The following is a 14,771-nucleotide window of genomic DNA, read 5'->3' as shown; positions in this document are numbered from 1 at the left end:
CACATTTTGAACATATACCTTTCAACACAAAGCTTATTTGGAATAGCTAATTTAGATGGATAACTCGGGACTTACAAGAACATCATGGGATTCAATTCTAGGAGAGAAGTTTAGCCAACATACCTTTCTTGAGCTTTCCTTAGATTAAAACAACGTCCCAACACTTCTAGCAATTCTAATCATCTAGAGATATAACAAAATTGAACCATAATTAGGGAGAGATTCATGGTTTCATCTCCCTTAGGCATTTCATCAAGCACTAGGTGTGCAAATTTTCTACAAGGTCCTTCTACAAGATTTTCTTCACCCCACAACCCACTCATCACCAAGATTTCACCCATACTAGTTCAATGATCTTTCCACAACCCTTGATAGTACATGCATACATAAATAACACTCCCGCACCCAAGATTCATACTTCCATTAACCACCTTCCACCCCAAATTCAAAATTGAAGACTAGGGTTAGAACCTTACCTCTTAGATAAAGATCTTGTGATTGGCTTCCTTGATTCTTGAAGATTGGGGAAAGAATGGATGATTAGAATGGTAGGTTTCCTCCTTCTCTCTCTAAAATGCTCGTACCTCTCTCTAAAATCATCAGCTGGTCGCCCCAAAATAAGTCCCAAAGGCTATTTATCAAAATAGGGTCGGGTTATAAAAATAAAAAAATGGACCCTCCGAACTCAGGTCTGCGATCGCAGAATGAACCACATAATAGGTATGCGGTCCGCAAAATGGACCGCAAAGCTGATGCCCATAACTGGGCTGCACTAGTCAGGCCTGCGACTGTTCTACAGTCTACAGACCACTTATGCGGTCGCAGAATGAATTATGCAACCGCAAAATATGCGCAGAATAACTTTCAAAATTTAACAACTTTCTACTCAACTCTGCGATGGTTATGCGGTCCGTAAACCTGTTCTGCGGTCGCAAACTTGACCGCAGAATCACCTTCTCTTGCCAAGCATTTCCATAAACTCTCAGTGCATTCTTCAGCACAAAAACTCTGTACCGCGGTGAGCAAGCTTGCCGCGAAGAATTTCTACAATCCTCAAACACATAAGCCTACCTCGACACCACGAAACCTTAAATTCGGTTATGAAATTTTACGGGGCCTTACAATTCTTGCTCATTTTTTGACCCAACGTTGTCCCTACGCTCCTCCTAACCCTCCTAAACGGATTCCAAAGGTTCAAGATTCCATTGTGATTACACCATATTTCATTATCAAAAGTTAGGTGTGGTGAGGAATAAAGCTTCTATGGTGTTGTGGTGACATTAAGGGTTGTTGTGAGCGAAGAGGATCTTGGATTTCGAATTGTAGTTGTTGTATAAGGTAATTATATGATCTATTTGCTTGTGCTTAAGTTTATTCAAGTGTTGGTTGAGTTGTATGAATAAAAAACTACAAGCTAGTGCTTGAAATAACATAAGGTGTTATTGTCTTTTTGCTGGACTGTTTTGAGGTTGTGTATATGACTTCTTGTGGCAGGGAAATATGTAGAATAACCTGGTTTTGTTGTGGTTGTTGTTGTTATGCGTCACTACCCAATCCCACTGGAGCCGCAACGGCACCTAACACTACTTACTTGCTAGCCAAGCCAACAGTCACACAAACACAACAAATTTAGATAAACATGGTTTAATAAGCTCAACAATGGAAATATCATGAAATATCTGATTAAAACAACCACAATACCGCTACAACCATCCCAAGATCTAGTGTCAATAAGTACATGAGCACTATTGAATGTAAAAATACAAGCCAAATCCTCTTATACAACTGTCTGAATAGTAGAACAGTAATAACAGAAATAATGAAAGAGAACTTCAAAGTTTGTGGACGACATAGAAGCTACCTCGTAGTCTTCTAGAAACTGGTAGCAACAGAACTCTAGAGATCACCTCGTTCGGAAGCACCTAGATTTGCACACGAAGTGCAGAGTGTAGTATAGGTACAACCGAACCAATGTACTCAATAAGTAACAAAACTAACCTTGGGCTGAAAGCAGTGACGAGCTTAGAAGAAACAATCAGAGACCAATATTAATAACTAATAAAAATTAAAGATATAAGGGAAAACAGTGTAAGTAAATAACTCAATGATATCATGTTTAGTACATTCACATTACGGGAATTTAGAAATTGTTTTCCAAGTATGATAGTTAATGTCCAACACATATAACATTTCATTTACCAGCTATCATGAGGAAAATGCATCTTTATGCCTAAATGTCAAATATACATGTTATATGGATCCATAAAGAATAATCACACTTAGCATTGTACGGGTGTCTGGCATAACTGCCCATCATCAAGCACATATATAAAATAGTGTGCATGCGCCCACTACTGGCATGTCAGACTCCGAAGGGGTGGATACTACCCAAGTGCTAATTATAATCACACAGCCTAAATGATGGGGCCTGGTGCAAGCGTCTCCCCAAAACAATAACACTTAGCCCAATATGAGCTTGGCGTACGTGTCACCTCAAAATTATTACCAAATCGACTCTATGGCCCAAGCTCAGTCATTAGATGCTCAAGTCTCAGATAATCACATCTCACAATACTCAGTTCAACAGTGTAACACAAATGAGGCATCAACATCATGTGAGGAATAAAATAAGAAAGCACTGAGACAAAGATATCATACACGGATATAGCATCGCAACTGAGAGTATGTGTGCAATTAAGGAAGATAGCTTAGAAATAGCAAGAATAACCATATCATGCCTCAAACAAATAGCATATAGCCTAGACATGATTTCTAACATGAATCATAGCTCAAATAGTCCTACAAGTAGAGAAAACATGGATATAACGACGCATGATAGCAAAACAAATCTCATAATAATCTAAAAGCCAACTCTAATCATGAACACTTTGGTGCACATACCCACTCCCGTCACCTAGCATGTACGTCACCCCAATACCTCTCATACAACATAGTTTCCTGGGACAATACCCTCAAATCCAAGTTTAGATATGTTACTTACCTCAAAATGCGGCACTCAATACTCCAAAAATCCCTTCCCACGTGAATCGGCCTCTGCACGACTCGAATCTAGTCACAAAAAACTTAATATCATCAAATCATGCCATAGGAAAAAACTTCGAACAATAAAGCTTCGATCTTTATCAAAATCAAAAAGTCAACCCAAAAGGTCAACCCTGGGCTTGCACCCCAAAACCCGGTAAAACTCATAAATTCCGAACACCCATTCAATTACGAGTTCAACCATACCAATTTCATCCAATTTTGACCTCAAATCGACCTTGAAATCCTCATTTTATACTTTAGGAATGTTTTTGCTAAAATCCCCAATTTCTTCAATTTAAATCACCATTTAAATGCTAAAACAAACATGGAATTATGGAATAATAACAAATTCGAGTCAATAATACCTACCGTAGTCCAAATCGTGAAAATCCCCTCTAACATCGCCCAAAACCGAGCTCTTTAACAAACAATGTGATATAATAACCAAACCCTCGAAATAAAGTATTTAAAACATTCTGCCCAGGAATACCCTTCATGATCTTGGACACGCCCTCGCGATCGCGAAGAACAAACTTCCAGCTCCTCCAAAAGACCCTATGTGAATGCGAGCCCATGGTCACGAACGCGAAGCTCAACACGCTCCTGAACTACGCGAACGCAGAAACAACATCGTGATCGCGAAGGCTTACCGCCTGACACCCCATTTGAACTCACCCTTCTACGCAAATGCAACCATCCTCTCGTGATCGCGATGACCACTACCATCCAAATCTTCACGAATGCATCACCACTTTGTGAACGTGTCTTACTCCTCGCGATCGCGAAGGAGAAAAATAGACATCAAATATCAGCTATGCCAAAACATGGAGAAATGGTCTGAAACACACCCGAGGGCTCCGTGACCTCGTCCAATCACTCCAGCCAATCTCAAAACATAGCACGAATCTACTTGAGGCCTCAAATCACATAAAGCAACATCAAAATCATGAATTACACCCCATTTCAAGCCTAATGAACTAATGAACTTCCAACTCTTAAAACTCATGTTGAAACACATCAAGCCAACTCGGAATGACCCTAATTTTTGTATGCATGTCCCAAATGACACAGCGAACCTATTCCAACTCCCGGAACCAAAATCAAAGCCTGATATCAACAAAGACAACTCTCGGTCAAACCTATCAACCTTCAAAACCTTTAACTTTTTAACTTTCGCCAAAAAGCACCAAACAAACCTATGGATCTCCAAATCCAATTCCGAACATACCCCTATGCACAAAATCACCATCTGAAGCTATTGGAATCATCAAAATACTATTCTGGGGTCGTCTACACAAAAGTCAAACTCTGATCCACTCTTTCAACTTAAGCTTCCAACTTTGGGACTAAGTGTCTTAATTCACTCCAAAACCTTCCTGAAATCAATCCAACCACCCCGGAAAGTCACATAACCACAAAATGAACATAGAAGAGGCAATAAATAGGGGAACATGGCTACAATACACAAACACTGGGTCATTACATTATGCTTGTTTAAGTATTGGTTATGAAGATGGTATTACAAGCTAGAGGGTGGAATGGTTATATAGCACCTAAAAGCTGTTCTTGTTTTTATTAACTCTTGTTGGGCTAATAATGTGTTGTTGAATATAGATATAAGGATCGAACATTATAAGAATATGTTTGGTAATATATTGGTTATGTTGTATGTTGAAGTTAAAATCAAGAAAGGATATAAGGGCTTGAATAGGTTCCAATCCGAGCTTGTTGCTCGTCTTGTTGGATAATAGTCTTGTTAATGATGTTGTATGTTGGTTATTGATAATTATAGCTGAATTATGTTGTTATTAATATTTTTCTGGTTGTTGATTAATGCTGTTTAGAAATGGAATAAAGTGAAAGTTACTGGGGAAATGTTGTCCGATTTTGTATAAGTGACCTACTAGATTAGAAGCATGTTTTAAGTCTTTCTATAGCATTAACTACAAGTTTTACTGTCTTAATGTAGATTGAAGTTTTCGGCAAGATATACGTTGAGTTGTTAAGTAAATGACAAAGGTATGTTAAGGCACATTCTTTCATTCTTTTGGCATGATCCAAAAAATGAAACGTAAAAAATGAATGATACTTTTAAATGGCTATATTTTTAGTAGATGTAAATAGTTGGTCATTGTCTTTCATGATGTATTTCTGATTCATGGCATTGATCTTGACTCTTATTGAAACATATATTGACGATGTTAGTTCCATAACGATAATCGGAGGTGTAACGACCTTACGGAGTTATTTTGTCATGACCAATACCGGAGGGGCGTGTATCATGCCTCGGCCTTGGGGAGCGCGACCGGCACTCAACCGAGATAACCCGGCCGATCAAGCCTGCTAGATTGCCTTCTACCCAAACTCACCCATGAATAAAGAGAAGATATATTTTCATTAATTATACAATAAGGAGATCATATATACAATACCAATTCATTACCATTAGTTACTTCATTTTAAAGTCTCAAAATACATGCACTTTCATAGTAGAAGTGAAACAAGTGATTCAAATATAACAAAACTAGTTTGACTTTCCCAACATCAATATACAACCCACATTGTGTCTATGGAGCCTCTAATAGATACGAAGGAGTACTCTGATAGTGCTACCTCAAATACAATACACGAGGAACAAAAAACAGAAGACCCCAAAATGAAGTGGGGTTCACCAATCTGCTGGGAAAAAGTGTACCGCTATCATTTGTCAATGCCTCCCGCTATGGAACCACCTGCATCCATTAAAGATGCAGCTCCCTCGGCAAAAGGGACGTTAGTACATATGGAATAGTACTAGCATGTATGACTAAACACACTCTCAATAGAACGAGTAATAACACAAGGAAGAACAATCATAGAATCAATGGGAGCCTCAAATAATGCCAAAACATCAAGTTAGGAACAAGACAAGTTTTCAAGTAAATTTCCATATTTTAGGTTTGGAGATCTTTAGCACCAATATACCACCATGATTTTAGCATGGGTCAGATCACGGCTCAATCTGCTAGGCCGTTTCACCCAAAGACATTCAGTCTACACAAAGCGGTCCCGCCGCCTCACCCCAATATGTGCGGGTGGAGGTGTATCACAATCATAATTTCAATTACAATTTCCAGCACAATCACCACCATGTGTGCGGCATGGCGTCCGATCACGACTCGACTGGCTAGGTCATCTCACCACAATGCCGTGTGGATCGACATCACCCTTTATTTAGCAATCATCTCATCCTAATAAAGGGAAATATTCTCATAACATCAATCTTATCCTAACTAAGAGGAATAATCATAATTCACTCCTACATTGGCACGTGTAGTTTCGGGGTTAGGTTATTTCAACTTACCCTTTCTCGGTAACTAACGATACTCCCAAAAAAAATTATTGTATAGAGGACTTTCAACTCGTTTCAATACCTTTTACACGTTTCTTCATTTCATTAGCACTAGTGTCCCCAAATGTAATGTCATTCTTGGCACGTTGGCCGTATTTCATACTTTATGCTCACCTCTTTCACTTTCAAACATCATCACAAATCATCCACAACAAAGCATTTCTACTCAAGACTTTAAGTACACATGTGAGCAAATAAGGGTCTTAAGCACATTGAGATTTCTTACACAATTTGGCATAATAGCTTTCATTTGAAACACGACTTGAAGTCATAACATTTAGATATGCAACCCATACTTTGAACACATTCTCAAATGGTAACATAACATGACAAGAACATTTGGAAAACATATTGAACATATATCTTTTGACACAAGGCTTATTCGGAATAATCAATTTATAATGAACAACTCGGGACTTACAAGAACATCATGGGGTTCAATTATAAGAGAGAAGTTAAGCCAACATACCTCGCTTTGAGTTTCCTTAAATTCCTATAATGTTTCGGAAATATTATCAACTTCGATCTATTTATAAACATAACAAAATTGAACACAAATTAGGAGGGTATTCGTGGTTTCAACTCATTTGAGCATTTTATCAAACACTAGGTGGGCATTATGATTTTAAGGTCCTCCTATGGTGGATTCCTTCATCCCACAACCCAAAGTCTACCCATTTGAGCTCAACAACCTTCCCACAAACCTTGATAGTACATGCATGCCTAAATAACACTCTCACACCCAAGAATCACTCTCCCCATTAACCATCTTCTAGCCCAAATTCGAAATTGAAACTAGGGTATGGAACCTTACCTCTTGGATGAAAAATTTGTGAGTTTTCCTTGTGGATTCTCCAACCTTTGAGCAAGAATAGATGAGCAATTAGCTTACGAACTCCCCTCTCACTATAGAGCATTTCCTCACTCTAAAATATCAAATTCTTACCTTACAAATGGTCCTTAATGTCTATATATCGAAATAGGGTCGGGTTATAAAACCAGAAAATGGACCCTCCGAATATAGCTCTGTGGTCACAGAGTGGACCGCGAAATAGATATGGATAAAACAATGTAATGAGAGATATCAATGTAAAAGAGGAATAATAAACTTAACCTTGGCTATGTGTTTCCACTGAGGGCCATGATATGCATGAATACAATATATACCCGCATATAACGCCATCATCATATAATATATATATATATAGCACCGTCAAGCCATTGTGGGCATCATCATCATCATATATCAGCTGATCAGGTGGTGGCATCTATAGTGTCGTCGTACCATATATATGCAAATATAATGACTCTCGGAGCCACACATGAACTCATAATATCATTATATATATATATATATATATATATATATATATATATATATGCATGTGCAAGAGCCATAAAGAGACATCATGAACTTATTGGAGTGACGTAAGGTCATTACACCTCTGAACAACGTTATGAGACCGGCATTGTTATCGTTACATGACTCTATAGAACTTACCAATCATAGGAATAGACTTTCTGGAGACACTAGTATTTGATCATGAATCAATATGGAGGTTTCTACCTACTAAGAGTAGAGTTGTTATGGCATAGCATTTCTTTTACATTTCGCTCAAATAGATCATGCCATGAGAGGAAGTGTAAGCCTTAACATACCTTTTCATTCTTCTCTCCAATCTCCAACCAAGAGCAATATGATCTTCTTACATCTACAATGAGTAAAACGACTTCGTCGTCATCATATAAGCGTCGTAACTCTCATATTTCAACAACAATATTCTACAAGAAATAGACATCACCTCCCCTGTTTATACTACATCCCATAAGTTACTAAAGTCACCAAACAGCCCAAACAACGAAAATAAAATTCACAATAAGCTTCCCGATTACTTCAACAACTATTTTGAGCGGCAAGCTCGATTTACGATTAATAAAATATAATTTGAATCCAATTCATTTTCCATGAATCTTTCTACAACATCTATAACATCATACTTATGTTTACCATATCATTTTCAGCCCAAAACATCATAAGAATAATCTTCAAAAATAGTCCAGACGCCTAACACCTTAACCATTATCGTCAATCTCATTTTTTACATGTTTTCTTCTTCAATCAACTTAATTGCACACAGATAGGGTTAACAACAACAGCCATAATATAATCAAATTATTTCTCACAATTTCCATCCCCAAAAAACCATATATATAGCCTCAACATAGGCCACAAAAAAGATAACAATTTCTTATGCCATGTTAATTACTATCTTGTAGATTTTCACCCAAACAATTCAACCAAAACATGATTAACCTTAATGACAAGCAAGAACATGATTTACTTACCTTAGTCAGTAGATTAAACTTGAAATCCCAAGCCGGTGTAGTACACAACAACCCTCAATTACCACACAACCTCAAAGAGGTGTTGTTCTTTACTAGAACTATCTTTTGATGTTGAAATATGGTGTAATCACTTTGGAATCATCCTTAAACCTTTTAAATCTGTTTAAGAGGATTATGAGGAGTTTGGAGACTAAGTTGGATCGAAAAATGAGAAAGAATGGACGTCCAAATAATTTTTAAAAAGAATTACGTCGATCACGACTTAAGTGGGCCTCATAGGGACTGTCTGCACAGTCTCGCAAAACTATGAATATCTCTCTACTCTGATGTCATATAGATAAATGGTTTAATTTGTTGGAAACTAGACTCGTGATATTCAAATTTTTTGGGTGGATCACCCCGTAGTTCCAAGGATATTGGAAGAAACTCTCGGTGACATTATTGTAATGACCCGGCCGGTTATTTTGAGTACTACAACCCCGTTTCCCCATTTACTACTCAATTTATGCTTTACAGTTGTTATGTGACTCACCGGGGTGATTGGTTCGGGTCCGGTGAGGTTTTGGAATGAATTGGAATACTTAGTTCCAAGGTTTAGAGCTTAGGTTAAAATAGTGACCGGATGTCGACTTATGTGTAAATGACCCCAGAATAGAATTTTGATGATTCCAATAGCTCTGTATGGTGATTTTTCACTTAGGAGCATGTCCGGAAAATTATTTGGAAGTCTGTAGTTAAATTAGGCTTGAAATGGCTAAAATAGACATTTAAGTTGGAAGTTTGATCGGGGAGTTGACTTTTTGATATCGGGGACGGAATTCAATTTTGAAAATTGGAATACCTCTATTATGTCATTTATGACTTGTGTGCAAACTTTGAAGTCAATCGAACTTGATTTGCTAGGTTTCGGCATCAAATGTAGAATATTCCGACGTCGTTTCTTCGAGAATAAGTGGTATTGCATTAACAAAATGAGCTCCAAATTCAGTTTTGATTAAAGCATTAGATTTGTATTGAAATTTCGGAGTCATAACAAAAAGAATCGTCAAATTCGGACATCGTATGAGAGAGTTATGTCCATTCCCACGCTACCTATGGCGCACGAAAACGTCATAGGCTCTATAAATGGGGTTTTTGGCCATTTTTGACATAAAAATAGTTGGGGAGCTCGGTTTGGGCAATTTTCAGAGGCAAACTTCACAAATTGGACTGAGGTAAGTGATCTTAACTTGATTTGGTCCGTTATTCATGAATCTAACATTATTTCCAGCACTTATTTCATGATTTGGGGGATTAGAATAGAAATTTTGCAAAAATTGATATGAGGGTTTGAAGGCCGAATCGGAGTCAGAATTTAGTAATTTTTGTATGGTTGGACTCGTGGTTGAATAAGCGTTTATATTTTGTAACTTTTGTCGAGTTCCAAGATGTGGTCTCCACTATGGATTTTTGAGTTAATTTCGGATTTTATTGTGAAATTTAGCATTTTCATATGGAATTGATTCCTATACCTCGTGTTGATTGTATAAAATTATTTTGACTAAGATTCGAGGCGTTTGGAGGTTGAATCACGAGGAAAAGGCTTATTGGAATAAAGAATTGCTCGGATTGAGGTAAGTAACAGTTCTAAATTTGGTCCTGGGGGTATGAAACCCCGAATTTTGTGATATGTGATTGGTTGAGAGGTGACACACATGCTAGATGATGGGCGTGTGGGCGTGCACCGTAAGAATTCTGACTTGGTCAATTTCATGGAACTGTGTAGTTGAATAATCTGTTGATATCCATATATTTTCCACGTATTAGAGAAATCGAACTATAAATCAACCATGTGTTAACACTGCAGGGACCTACAGAGGTCGTGTACATGTTGAATTATCTGCTAAATTGCTATTTTGTACTCAGTCACAGTTTTACTTGCACATTACATCTCAGTCTCTATTGTTCATTATTGATGCATCATATCATTGTTGTTTGGGCTGATTATCATGATTTCTGAGAGCCCGAGAGACTGGAGAGGTTGACGACTGAGTGAGGCCGAGGGCCTGATTGTGAGGATATTTATGGGATCAGGTTGCACACCGCAGCATGTTTCATTGTTATATGCCATGATTGGCTTGTTATAGCGCTTGGGCTGAAGGAGCCCCTCCGGAGTCTGTACATACCCCCAGTGAGTGCAGGTACCTACTGAGTGCGAGTGCTGAGTGCCGAGTGCTGAGTGATTGAGAGGAATGAGTGACTGGGAGGAAAGAGTGACTCTAAGGTTGGAGTGAATGGGAGGACTAAGTGGCTGCTACTCTGAGAGGATGCATTAATTTCATTATTGCTCCACTTCAGTTGTCATATATCAGTGTTTTTTTTTAAAACTCTAAAAGATATTATTTCTGTTTCATTCAAAATTTGATATGAAATTGCAGTGGAGTTTTAAAAGTTGAACTTGAAAACATGCCTACCTTTTTATGTTGGAAAGTACTGTATTTGGACTTAGATGTGAAGCTCGTCACTACTTTCAATTTTTTATTTATTATTGTTACTTACTGAGTTGGTTGTACTCATACTACACCCTGCACTTCGTGTGCAGATCCAGGTGATCCCAGACATAGTGGGTATTGATTCTTTCGCACGGTTGATTTTTCGGAGATTCAGAGGTAACTGCTATGTTTCAGAGACCTTGTTTCTCCTTCCCTATCCTTTTGTTTATTGTATTTGGTCTCGGATTATTATAGACCTGGTTTCCCAGACTTGTAATGTATAGATGCTTATGTACTCAGTGGCACCAGTTTTTTGAGTGTGTTTATTTCTAATGTTTGTGGGATTTACTCTTAAACATAATTATTATGTTTTCGGTATTTAAAAGAAATTGTGGGTTATTAATGTTGTCGACTTGCCTAGTATCGAGATAGGCGCCATCACGATGGGTAAGATTTTGGGTCGTGACAAGTTGGTATCAGAGTCTAGGTTACATAGGTCTCACGAGTCATGAGCAGGTTTAGTAGAGTCTTGCGGATCGATACGGAGACGTCTGTACTTATATTCGAGAGGCTACCGAACCCTTAGGAAAATTTCACTTTCTTGTATTCTATCGTGAGAACTTGTTGATTCCGGAAAACTAAGATTCTGTTATTCTATTCTCTCACAAATGGTGAGGACACGTACTACCGGATCGGACGGTCAGCCACCAATGCCACCAGTTAGGGCCGCGAGTGGTCGGGGCCGAGGTAGAGGTCGAGGTGTAGCTCGTACCACAGTTGGACCAGCACCTGTAGTACCACCTGTTGCTCCAGCTCAGGAGCAGATTCCAGATATAGCCGAGCCGATAGGACCAGCTCAGGCACCAGTTGTGCCCATTGAGATTCCAGAACTTCAGGAGACTTTGGCCTAGATATTGACAGTTTACACTGGCCTTGCTCAGATGATTTTGGCTCAAGCCGCACCTGCTACTTCTCAGGCCGGGGGAGGTACGCATACCCCTATTGCCCGTACTCCAGATCAGGTAGTACAGGGACTTCAGATACCGGCGGCACTACCAGCCCAGCCGGTTGTAGCTGCTCAGGCCCCAATAGTCCCTGTTATGGCAGATGATTAGGAGAGAAGACTTGAGAGATTTGGGAGGCTTCGACCTCCATCATTTAGCGGTGTTGAGTCAGAGGATGCTCAGGGTTTTCTAGATAAGTGCCAGCGGATGCTTCGGACAATGGGTATTCTGGAGACCAGTGGGGTCTCATTCACTACCTTTTAGTTTTCTGGGGCTGCCTTCAGATGGTGGGAGGCTTATGAGAGGCGCAGGCCGATTGGTGCAGTACCACTTACATGGCAGGAATTCTCCGTTCTATTTTTGGAGAAGTTTGTGCCGCAGTTTTGCAGAGAGGAGCTGCGTAGACAGTTTGAACAATTACGTCAGGATGGCATGTCTGTGACACAGTACGAGATGAGATTTTTTGAGTTGGCTCATCATGCAGTTTGGTTGGTTCCCACTGATAGGGAAAGGATTAGGAGATCCATTGATGGCCTCACATATCAGCTGCAATTACTTATAACTCGGGAGAGAGTATCTGGTGCTACTTTTGATGCGGAAGTTGACATTGCTCGGTAGATAGATATGGTCTGTAGTCAGGAATGTGGAGAGAGGGAGGCCAAGAGGCCTCGTGGACGAGGTGATTTCAGCGGTATTCCTTCAGGGGGTAAGTTATACCGCAGCAGGGGTCGTCCTTATAGACACGCACATACATGTTGTCCAGTTCACCGTGGTGCATCATCCAACCATGGTTCATATAATACTCACCAGGGCCAGTCATTTCTCAGTGCCCTTCCAGCCTAGAGTTCGTCCCATGCTCCTTCAGTTCAGGGTTCATTTGCACCTGGTGCTTCTAGCAGTTATTCTGGTTCTTGGGGCACGATTCAGTCCTCACCACCACCAGTACCAGGGAGTTGCTTTGAGTGTGGGGAATTCGGGCATATGTGGAGGCAATGTCCTCGTCGCCCAGGAGGTCCAGTGCATCAAAGGAGTCAGACCATGACTTCAGCACTAGTTACTTCGCCACCCACCCAGCCAGCTCGGGGTGGGGTTCAGGCAGCTAGGGGTCGCCCAAGAGGGGGAGGCCGATCAGGTGGCAGTCAGGCCCGATTCTATGCGTTTTCTGCCAGACCAGATGTTGTTGCTTCAGATGTAGTAATCACATGTATTGTCTTAGTGTGCCACAAAGAGGCATCTATATTATTTGGCCCTGGTTCTACTTATCCGTATCTATCATCGTACTTTACTCATTATCTAGATATGCCCCGTGAGTCCTTAGTTTCACCTGTTCATGTATCTACACCGGTGGGCGATACTATTATTATGGACCGTGTGTATCGGTCGTGTGTGGTAACTATTGGGGGACTGGAGACTAGAGTTGATCTTTTATTGTTAGTATGGTTGATCTCGATGTTATCCTGGGTATGGATTGGTTGTCTCCATGTCATGCTATTCTCGACTGTCATGCAAAAACCGTGACATTGGCGATGTCGGGGTTGCCAGAGGTTGAATGGAGAGGTTCTCTAGATTATGTTCCCAACAAGGCAATTTCTAATTTGAAGGCCCAACGTATGGTTGGGAAGGGGTGTTTGTCATACTTAGCCTTTGTGAGAAATGTTGATGCAGATACCCCTACTATTGATTCAGTATCGGTCGTGCGAGACTTTCCGGATGTATTTCCTGCAGACTTGCCAGGTATGTCACCTGATAGGGATATTGATTTCGGTATTGACTTGGTGTCGGGCACTCAGCCTATTTCTATTACTCTGTATCATATGGCACCGGCTGAATTGAAAGAATTGAAAGAGCAACTTCTAGAACTCCTTGAAAAGGGGTTTATTAAGCCTAGTGTGTCACCTTGGGGTGCACCGGTTCTATTTGTGAAAAATAAAGATGGTACTATGCGAATATGCATCGATTAGAGGCAGTTAAATAAAGTTACAATTAAGAATAAATATCCGTTGGCGCGTATTGATGACTTATTTGACCAGCTTCAGGGAGCGGGGGTGTTCTCCAAAATTGATTTGAGATCTGGGTATCACCGGTTGAAAATTCGGGATTTGGATATTTTAAAGACGGCATTCAGGACTCGTTATGACCACTATGAATTTCTCGTGATGTCTTTTGGGTTGACCAATGCCCCAGCAACATTCATGCACTTGATGAATAGTGTATTCCAGCCATATCATGACTCATTTGTCGTAGTATTTATTGATGATATCCTGGTGTACTCACGTAGCCAGGAGGAGCATACACGACACTTGAGTATTGTTCTACAGAGGCTGAGAGAGGAGAAACTTTATGCCAAATTCTCTAAGTGTGAGTTATGGCTTAGCTCGGTGGCATTCTTGGGACACATAGTGTCTAGTGAAAGGATTAAGGTGGATCCGAAGAAAATAAAGGCGATTTAGAGCTGGCCCAGGCCATCTTCAGTTATTGAGATTCGGAGTTTTCTCGGCCTGGCCTGTTATTATC

Source organism: Nicotiana tabacum, chromosome 19, assembly GCF_000715075.1.
Source record: "Nicotiana tabacum cultivar K326 chromosome 19, ASM71507v2, whole genome shotgun sequence".
Taxonomy (NCBI): Eukaryota; Viridiplantae; Streptophyta; class Magnoliopsida; order Solanales; family Solanaceae; genus Nicotiana; species Nicotiana tabacum.
The sequence above is the reverse complement of the archived record's forward strand: the minus strand, read 5'-3'. Positions refer to the sequence as shown.